The 10083-nt window shown below is 39.9% G+C and overlaps 1 long non-coding RNA gene across 1 annotated transcript in view; it reads left to right on the top strand.

The window, feature by feature from the left end:
- The first annotated feature begins 597 nt into the window (after positions 1–597).
- LOC109551835 (uncharacterized) overlaps positions 598–10083 on the top strand; it is a 112342-nt gene continuing 102856 nt past the window's right edge. The window contains exon 1 of the long non-coding RNA XR_004525291.2: positions 598–736. This is a non-coding gene — a long non-coding RNA (uncharacterized lncRNA). The remainder of the gene's footprint in view (positions 737–10083) is intronic.

Raw genomic sequence — 10083 nt, 5'->3', positions numbered from 1 at the left:
GTCCATTCTGAGAGGTCCATTCACGTGCCTCTTCTCCAATAGTCCTTGTCACCAATCCTCCAATCTAGTTATCTTCAAGTCTGATCAAACCCTTAGCCACTGCCTGTGAAACCTAGAAGATCCACAACCCAGGGCATCTCTCTTTCCATATAAAGTGGAACATGAGATATACTCTTAAAGGTGTGCCCCCTGGGAGAGATTTGTTTTCCTTACTGTTCTTTAGGACTATCTCTATGTGGGCTTATAGTCCATTTTCGTCTAAAGCCTGCATATTGTGCAGAACTACCTGAAAATGGGGCTCTACTTTTTACCTTTTCAGTCAGCTGGTCATGTGGAACACCTCTAAAGGCTCTAGGCATAGGTTGAAGGAGGTATGGAAATGTGGAGGGAGTAGACATCTTGGAAATATGAGTCATGCAATTTTCTTGTATCTATTGGATCAGCTAAGTTTATACATTACGTACCACTTCCATCTGATCATGAAGTGTTTTTGGATACATCGTAATGCTGGCTAACCACCCCTAGTTAGAGATGGGCAACTTAATTTCAAGGCTACCAGTTTTCCCATTGTTTGACATTTTTGTCTCCTCCAGGGCCAATAACAAGCTATGAACTGTTGAGGTGACATCACCAAGATGACGACATAGTAGTTCTTGATTTCACTCATGCTCACAAGAAAAGCAACTAGCAGCTATTCATGGACAAGACACCAACGAGAGAATCTTAGAACCATATGGTGAGGTTTCCCCAGAGCCTATGGATCCTTCAGTGGGAAAAGAGAGCCCAAGGGGCACTTACAGCTCCCCCAACACTGTGGGTCACTTCTTGGGAGTCCCCATTCTGGTCTGGCCCCCTGGGGTTTGCAGGGGAATCTGTGGGGCTCCATCAGTGGGATTCTGGTTGTGATGGAGAATGGGGTATGGGCTTGTAACAACTAGCACTTGGATCGAGGCAGACCGAGTTCTTCCCTGCAGATCACAAACAGTAGCCCAACCAGCACTTTGCTCATCTGCAGAACCAAGTCGGTGGTGCAGTCCGGCCAGGGTAAAAGCAGCCTGGCCCTGCCTGACCAAAAGGGCTAGCAAGAACACCTGGAAGCTGTGTAGCCCATACCGCAAACAGTCAAGAGAACATCTGCCCACTCAAAGGGCAGGGCTTTGTTTCAAAGCCCCAGATGGCTCATCTGTGGTGCTCATATTGGGGCTGGCCGTAGGCTCTACAAGGCTCTCAATCAGCCACAAATCTACCACGTCATGAAGTCCAAGTGGCAGAGCTTTGCACAACATCCAGGGCGTGGCAGAGCCTTCTCTTGCTTGTATCCCCCACAAAACTGGCAGTCTTATGGGCTATACAACCATGAACTGATGAAATAACCATGGCGGGACTCATATCCAACTCCAATAACCTTTACTTCCACTGGCTTCTACCCTAGCAGTGGACCATGGTGATATTCTGTGTTACCAGTGATTAGTGTTAGCTCCGAGCCAGGGTCAAGTAGTCCCTCAGAGTTCTAGGAATTCCTTTCCCCCACCCTACTAGGGTACAGTGATCCTGAAACATAATTTGTGTCCTTTTGGTAACAGTCAGGTGAAAGTGTTATGGCACGTGCTTATAATGTTACTACATAATTCTTTTTTAAGGGTACCCCATCTCCTTTCCAATCAGAAAGGTCTGGCTCTTTGAACTGATTTAGGGCTGGGAACTGGGTGAGAAGTAGTGAGTTTCTATAATAGTGGCTCAAATCAATCTTCTCTGCTTACTAAGTCTAGCTGGATTTTTGTTGTTGTTGTTATGCACATTGAGTAAAACCTTAGGGGGTAACACATTTATTTAAGTCATAGAGGCCTAATTATCTCCAAAGATCCCTATAGGTAAAACCCTGTAGGTAAAACCATTTTGTTTGTTACTCTGGCTCTGCTACCTATTATGGTAACTGCATCTCCCTTTTCTCTGGTATTTGAGTACATCTACTTGACCTTTGTCATCCTGTTTCCATCTTTGTCACTTAAATCAAGGAGCTCTTTATAATGGCAACATTTCCTACTTTTATACTCTACCCACAGTAGTTAGTGTGATTTTACCTAATGTGATTTTTAAAGGGTATTGGTGCTCTTCATCGTCAATGTATTTCTCAATACTATGATGAAGAGATTATCTTCTGAACTGTCTTGTGGGTTATTTTTGGGGTGGGAGTTGTGAACACATGATAAATCTTATACTCTTATCTCCCCAGATTTTTGGATTCTTTCCTCTGTATTATATCAAGTTCTTTCTGGCATCTCAAATTCATGTAGGTTCCTGTTGACTCTAGTTTTAGTCCATCAACCAAGAAAATAAATGGAATCCTTCCCAGTAGCTTGAGTCAATATTTTGCATCCAGAATCTCTTGTAGATGTTCACACATAGAAAATTTGACCTGATCTAAAATTATGTCCCTCTCTCCCTATTCTAGGTCCATGAGACCCCCTTCATTCCCACACATATTCCTCATAATTTTTTTAAAGTTTTATATTAACATACAGTAAAATCGACTCTTTTTTGGGCATATAATTCGATGAGCTCTAACACACATATAGATTCATGTGATTACCACCACAATCAAGTTACAGAATAATTCCCTCACCCCCAGAATATTCCTTGTGCTACCCCTTTGTCGTCCCCCACACGTAACTTCTGGAAACCATTAATCTGTTCTCCCTCACTGTAGTTATGTCTTTTTGAGAATGTCATATAAGTGGAATCATGTAGTATGTAGCCTTTCAAGACTAGCTTCTTTCATTTATCATAATGCATTTGAGACTCACCCACATTGTTGTGTGTATCAACAGTCTGTTCCTTTTTACTGATGAATTTTCCATTGTATGGATATACCACAGTTTGTTCACTCTCTCACCTTTTGAAGGTTATACCTAGGTTTTGGCAATTATGATTAGAGCTCCTGTAAACATTCATGTATAGGTTTTTGTGTGAATGTAAGTTTTCATTTCTTTAGGGTAAATACGTGAGGAGTAGGATTGCTGGGTCATATGGTAGGTATCGGTTTAACTTCATAAGAAAATGCCAGACTGTTTTCTAGAGTGAATATGTTATTTTGCATTTCTGCCAACAATGTATAAGAATTTCAGTTCCTCACCATTCTTGGTATTGTCAGTTTTCTATTTTATGTTAGCCATCCTAATAGGTATGTTTTAATTTGTGTTTCCTTAATGGCTAGTGATGTACATCTTTTCATGTGCGTATTTGTCATCCATCTATCCTCTTTGTCCAGGTGTTTGGCCCATTTTAAAATTGAGTTGTCTGGTTTCTTACTGTTGAGTTTTTAAAAAATACATTCTGGACAGAAGTCCTTTGTCAGATACGTGATTTCACATATCTCCCAGTCTGTAGCTTGCATTTTCACTGTCATAACAATGCCTTTCAAAGAGCAAAAGTTTGTAATTTAGATGAAGTCAGTTTTTCTTTACAGATCATGCTTTTGGTATAGATCTTTGAAACCTTTGTGTAACCCAGACCACAAAGATTTTTTTCCTATGTTTTCTCCTAAAAGTTTTATACTGTTAAGTTTTACATTTAGATCTCTGATCCATTAAAGAAAATAAGTTGTGAGGTTTAGAATGAGGTTAATATTTTTTTGAGCATGAATGTCCAGTTATTGTAGTAAATTTGTTAAATGAGATACTTTCTTCACTGAACTGGTTTTGCACCTTTGGTCAAAATCAGTTGTCCCTAAATATGTGTTGATTTCTACTCTCCCAGTTCTGTTCCATTGACCTATCTACCTATCCTTTTGCCAATACTATACTGTCTTCATTACCCTAGCTTTACAGTAGATCTTCCTATTGGGTAGTATGATTCCTACAACTTTTTTCTTGTTTTCCAAAATTGTTTTGGATATTCTAATTCCTTTGCCTTCCAGGTAAATGTTAGAATTAACTTGTCTATATCTATAAGAATTCCTGCTAGGATTTTGAATGGAATTGTATTAAACTATAGATCAATTTGGTGAGAATTGATATCTTTATCTGGTGAGTCTTCCAATTCTGCTATTGGACCATCCAGTGAGTTTTTAATTTGTGGAATTGTGCTTTTCAGTTCTAAAATTTTTATCTTGTTCTCTTTTTTAAAGAAATCTGATTCTTCTTTATAGGTTCTATTTGGCAGAGACTTTCTATCTTTATTTTCCTTTTAATTGATCCTTACTTCTTAAGCATTTTTTAAATAACTGCTTTAAAGTCTTTGTCTGATATTTCCCACATTAGTGACATTTCAACATTGACATCTGTTGGTTGTCTTTTCCCATGTGAGTTGAAATTTTGGGGGTTCTTCTAATACTGAGTAATTTTAAAAATTATATCCTGAACATTTAAAATATTACTTTAGGAGACTCTAGGTCTTACTTAAATCGTAGGGAGAATGCTGATATTTTGTTATGGCAAGCAATCGACTCAGTTAGGTTCAGACTGCACATTCCAACTAGCCTTTTGTGGGTTGTTGTTTTCAGTGCCAGGTGGGTCTTCATAGTCTGTTGTGCTAATTGAATGTGTCTCAACCTGGTCTGCCACCTGGTGACCAGTCTGGGGCCTGAATGGTGGTCTATGTTGTAGTCCAATTCTCAGTCTTTGGTATACTGGTTAGGGCCAGATCCATACATGTGCAGCTCAGGGGTGAGTTCAGAGTTTATAAACTACTTTATGGGATCGCTTTCCTAGATTTTCCCTCTCTGTAATCTTTCTGGGATTTTCCAGGTGCTTCTCTTTTTTGTTCTCTAGCCAGAACACTGAGGCCATAGATACTGCCACTCTGTCTTAAATTTCCCACAGCTATGCCTGCATCTGGTACCAAGTGACAGGAAGAATAAGAGAGACAAAAAAGCTGTGGGGTTTGCCTCCACCTCTTGGGACCACGGGCCCTCCAGTTGAAGATGAAGTTTTCCCTTCCTCAGAATTTAAGGATCTGTAGGCTCCCCACTGTTACTTCCTGTTCTATCCCCATGAGATTGCCTGGGGGTTGGAGCATAAGAGAATGGAGAGGAGGAAATAAAAGAAAGAAAGAAAAATGGAGGACTTTCTCACTTTCCCTGAGCGTTAGGAGTTCCCTTTCTTGCTCCTGGAGCCAGAACTAGAGGGTTCCTCCTGAGCATTCTCTGTCATGTTTGGTGCCCACTTTCAGATTTCTGACTTTCTTGAGTCCAGGCTGGGAGATATCATAGAAAAAAAAAAGAACACTCACCACCAGTTCATTGATACTTTAAGTTTTCCCCACCTTCTACTATTTATCTTTCAGAAACCTCAAATAGCTCCATGAATTCTGTCCAGGTTTTATAGCGTTATTAACTTGGAGGTACATAGTAAAGTGTGCTCACTCCATCTTACCCAGAACCAGAAGTCTCTTCCCATACTTTGGACAATATAAATGGCAAACTCCTACATTTCTTTTGGTATGTTGGCCATCTTCTGCCAGGTACAACTTTGTAATTGGCCTCTTGGAGATTACTGTCATTTGACCCTCACTATAGATCTGGAGGCAATGAGAGGATAGATTTAGGTGACAGGGGGAATTCTTACAATGTAACTATGCCAGGTGAGGTCATTACAGGGTCTTTATATGAGGTAGAGCCAGCCTGGTGACACAGGGAAGGAAGCTCAGTGGGCTTTGGGCTTGGAGTACTCAGAGTCATATGGATCCTCCAGAATATAACTTTTCCAGTTCTTGAGATCTTACTCTATTCTAACAACTGCCCTTTCAAAAGACATGATAGGGTTTTGAGTTCAAGCTCCAATGTATAATTAAACAAGCTACAGGCAGACTCTGAGTTTGATCTTAGTTACATCAGCCCTGCTAGAGATAAGAGAGTCATTCTTTCTCGGTAGTCATAGAAACTCTGGTTCTCTGACCATTTTAAGTTTTATTTTAAGTTTTATTTAAAGTTTTATTCTCTAAGCTTTTTAAGTTTTATTCTCTAAGCTTACCATTGCAGTTATAAGTCCTAGTCTACACAGTCCTTGTATTCCTCAAGGCTCTAATAATGTTCTATCGTAGCTGCCACTCTGACCACCAAAGTCTTCATTCCGTGCTCTTCATTTCAGGTCAACACAGCAAAATTTAAGAAATCATTTTGTCTCTAAGTGTTATAAACTAGCAATATCACATCTTTTATTGATAACTGTATCCTTACCCCATCAGGGTAGACAGCCTGTTAATCCTGTATTCTAATTTCTTCAAAGATTTATTGCTCTTTATATTATTTACTGTTTTGCTTAGGGTTCACCTGCAGATGACAGAATCCATTTTGCCCAGTTTAAGAAGGAAGAGAATTAAAATAGTATATATGTGTGACTTAGTTTGTTTGGGCTGCTGTAACAAAAGTACCATAGACTGGGTGGCTTATAAACAATAGAAATTTGTTTCTCATAGTTCTGGAGGCTGGAAAGTGCAAGATTAAGGAACCTGCAGATTCAGTGTCTGGTTAGACCTGTTTTCTGGTTCATAGATGTCTTCTCACATGTCCTCATATGGTAGAAAGAGCAAGGGAGCTCTCTGGGGTGGGGTGTCCTTTATAAGGGCACTAATCCCATTCATGATGGCACTACCCTCATGGCCTAATCGCCTCTCCAAAGCCCCGCCTCCTAATACCATCACACTGGAGATTAGGTTTCAACATATGAATTTTGGGGGACACAGACATTTAGTCTATGGCACTGTGGTAGGAAGAATTCTAAGATGGTCTCCAAGATTGTCTCCCCTTGGAGTACATGCCTTGTCTAATCCCCTTTCTTTGAATGTGAGAAGAAACTTTGATTATGACAGGATATTACTCATGTGATTATGCTTATTATATGGCAGAATGGATTTTGCTGCTGTAATTAACATCCCTGATCAGCTGACTGTGAATCAATCAAAAGTGAGACTTTTCTGGGTGGGCCTGACCTAATCAGGTTATCTTTTAAAAGTTATGAGAAGAAAAGCAGATGCCTTTCTACTGGCCCTGAAGGAGTAAACTGCCATATTGTAGAGAGGACCATGTGGCAAGGACCCAAAAGCAGTCTCTAGGAGCTGGTAGTAGCTCCCAGCTGACAGAAAAATAGGGACTGTAATCACGTGGCCATGGGGAAATAAATTTTGCCAATAACCTGAGAGAGTTTGGAATTAGATCTTTCCCTAGCTGGGCCTCCTGAAGGGACACAGCTGCTGACATCTTGATTTCCATGAGGTCCTGAGCAGAGGACCTAGCTAAAAGGTGCTGGACTCTTGATGCATGGAGATTATAAAATAATTAACGTGTGCTGTTTTTTTTTAAACATCTTTATTGAAGTATAATTGCTTTATATTGTTGTGTTAGTTTCTGCTGTATAACAAAGTGAATCAGCTATATGTATACATATCCCCATATCCCCTCCCTCTTGTGTCTCCCTCCCACCCTCCCTATCCCACCCCTCTAGGTGGTCACAGAGCACCGAGCTGATCTCCCTGTGCTATGCAGCTGCTTCCCACTAGCTATCTGTTTTACATTTGGTAGTGTATATGTGTCAGTGCCACTCTCGCTCTTCGTCCCAGCTTACCCTTCCCCCTCCCTGTGTCCTGCAGTCCATTCTCTATGTCTGCCTCTTTATTCCTGTCCTGCCCCTAGGTTCTTCAGAACCATTTTTTTTTTTAGATTCCATATATGTGTGCTGTTTTAAACTACTAAGTTCATGGCAATGTGTTACACAGCAATAGAAAACGAATACAGTATACTAACAATTTTCAGAATTCCTAGAAGGTTCAGGACCCAAACTTGAAAGCCACAAAGCTGAAATTGACACAGCCAGGAGATATACCCAACCAAACAGTGAGACTGCAGTCCTGCTGCTTCTTTCATCTGATGCACAGCATTCATGAAACCAAACATCAAACACCATGAATAAAAGCTGTGCACTATGGCAAGACTCAGATAGCATGTTGTCATGATGCTTTCTCCTATTTCTGTGAAATAGGAATCATAATAGTACCTACCTCAATAGGAATTTATAAGGATTAAATGAAATAAAACTTTTAACGTATTTTAGTAATACACAGTTCCTAATGTTCTATTTGTATTAACTATTGTTATTCATAATTGACTTGCCCAAGACCACAGAACTAGTGAGAAGCCGAGTAGAGACTTAATTTTGTGTCTGTCTGCTACCAAATTCCATTCTCCTTCTTTTCATGCCTTCTTCACTTTAGCAGGAAGAGTGATCCAGGAACCCAGTTTTAAAGAGACTTTGCCCATTCCCATTCTTAGTTTCTCTGAGGAGAGAAAGATTCACCTCAAAGGGACAGAGAAAATTCTACATAATGGAGCATAAATGTTTTATGAATTGGTCTTCACTGAGTAAATTAAAGGGTCATTAACATACTCATTAACAAGTGCGGCACTTTGTTTGGAATTCTGAAAATGACTGGACAGTGCACAATCAAATGAGCTCGTGAGGACTTCTTGAAATTCCCTAGATCAGCATCCTTGCTTTCACAATTTTCTTTCTCTCCTGACTTCTGCCTCTGGTGTCTTACACCATGTTCCAAATATATGTCTTTTTCTCCTTTACTAATTGGAATTCTTCTCTGCCTGTCACTGGGAGGAAAGGATGTGAGAGTTTGGAACATCTGCCTTTACTGGCTAAGGAAGATGTGTGTCTGTGTGTGGGCGTATGCATTGGTGGAGAGCAAGGCAAATGGTTTGGTGAGAATGTTTTAGACCCTTAGAATTGATGAAAAGGAGAATAATTCTAATAAGGGTACAGAGTGAAGGGGCTAGAGCAGCTGATCCGAACCAGGTGGTAAAATGACTTAATAGTATTAAGAAGGAATCTACTTATCCAAGTGCAAAAATATGATCATTATAAAACTAAAATATTTTAAGTCAAAATTTTAATTAAAAATTAAAAAATATTATAGAGACACAGATGTAGAGAACAAACATGGACACCAAGGGGGGAAAGTGGGGGTGGTGGTGGGATGAACTGGGAGAGATTGGGATTGACATATATACACTAATATATGTAAAATAGATAACTAATAAGAACCTGCTGTATAAAAAATAAAATAAAATTCAAAAAAAGTATTAAAGGTGGCAGTGATCTGAGGTGCTACTTTCAGGGAGAGCCATGCATAGCCAGTGACTGTGGAGAGGTCTTTGAAGCTTCTCAGTGTAGTCAAGATTTGAGCAACATACAGGTCAATACAAACCCTAAGTATTAGTCTCAGCCCTTGTAAACAACTTGCTCTGGCTGATTCAAACCAAAATGGATTTACCAGGAAGGCTACTGGGATACTCACCAAATAAATGACAGAAATCAGGAGGACTGAGTTTAAGTGATGAAATATATGGAGAACTGACTAGGATGTTGCTCAATTTGTATGATAAAAATATTTCAAGAGATTTCTGGTTTCAGATAATGGCAGAGGACCTTATATCAGACTAACCTTCCTAGTGACAACAATTTTACATTCTTGGTAAAATACAAAAAAATAATTACTTGAAGGCATAGTAGAGTGACTAAAAGCAGGCAGAAACTGGGGGGGCTACAATCTAAGAAAGAAGCAAACACCCTAGGTAAGACTCACAGTTCCCTGTCTTTCCCCTGAGGGCACTCCCTAGTCTGTTCAATGTATGGGAATAGAGCTCATACAGAATTACTAATGAACTGAGGAGACAGATGTTGGAGTTGAGGGCTGCTAGAATGGCTGAAAGTTAAGGGGGGATATCCAGGAAAAGAGGAAGTCATGTAAGAGGGAGCTCCCAAATCTGCAGATCTTTTTTCAAATCCTTAGCTGACTGTGAAGACATAGGGCAAGACTCCAAGGAATCCCAGAAGAAAACACTAGCAATCTTACTAAGCAGATATTACAGCAACTCCCCAGTGCTGTGGATACATGATTTAGAGTTCAAGTTCTGCCAAGGTAAAAGAGCTTGACAATACCTTAGGCTTTTTGTTAAAATGTGAGAAGGGTCAAACTCTGGGAGTAAGGACTATGTACAAGGACTAAAGACTGCTCCTTAGGATAAAGGAAAAACTGAAAAGACCTACCTTAACAAAACGTAAAATTAAGCTTCCACAAGAT

This window comes from Tursiops truncatus, chromosome 2, assembly GCF_011762595.2.
Source record: "Tursiops truncatus isolate mTurTru1 chromosome 2, mTurTru1.mat.Y, whole genome shotgun sequence".
In the NCBI taxonomy this organism is placed as follows: domain Eukaryota; kingdom Metazoa; phylum Chordata; class Mammalia; order Artiodactyla; family Delphinidae; genus Tursiops; species Tursiops truncatus.
This window is presented reverse-complemented; position numbering and strand designations above follow the sequence as displayed.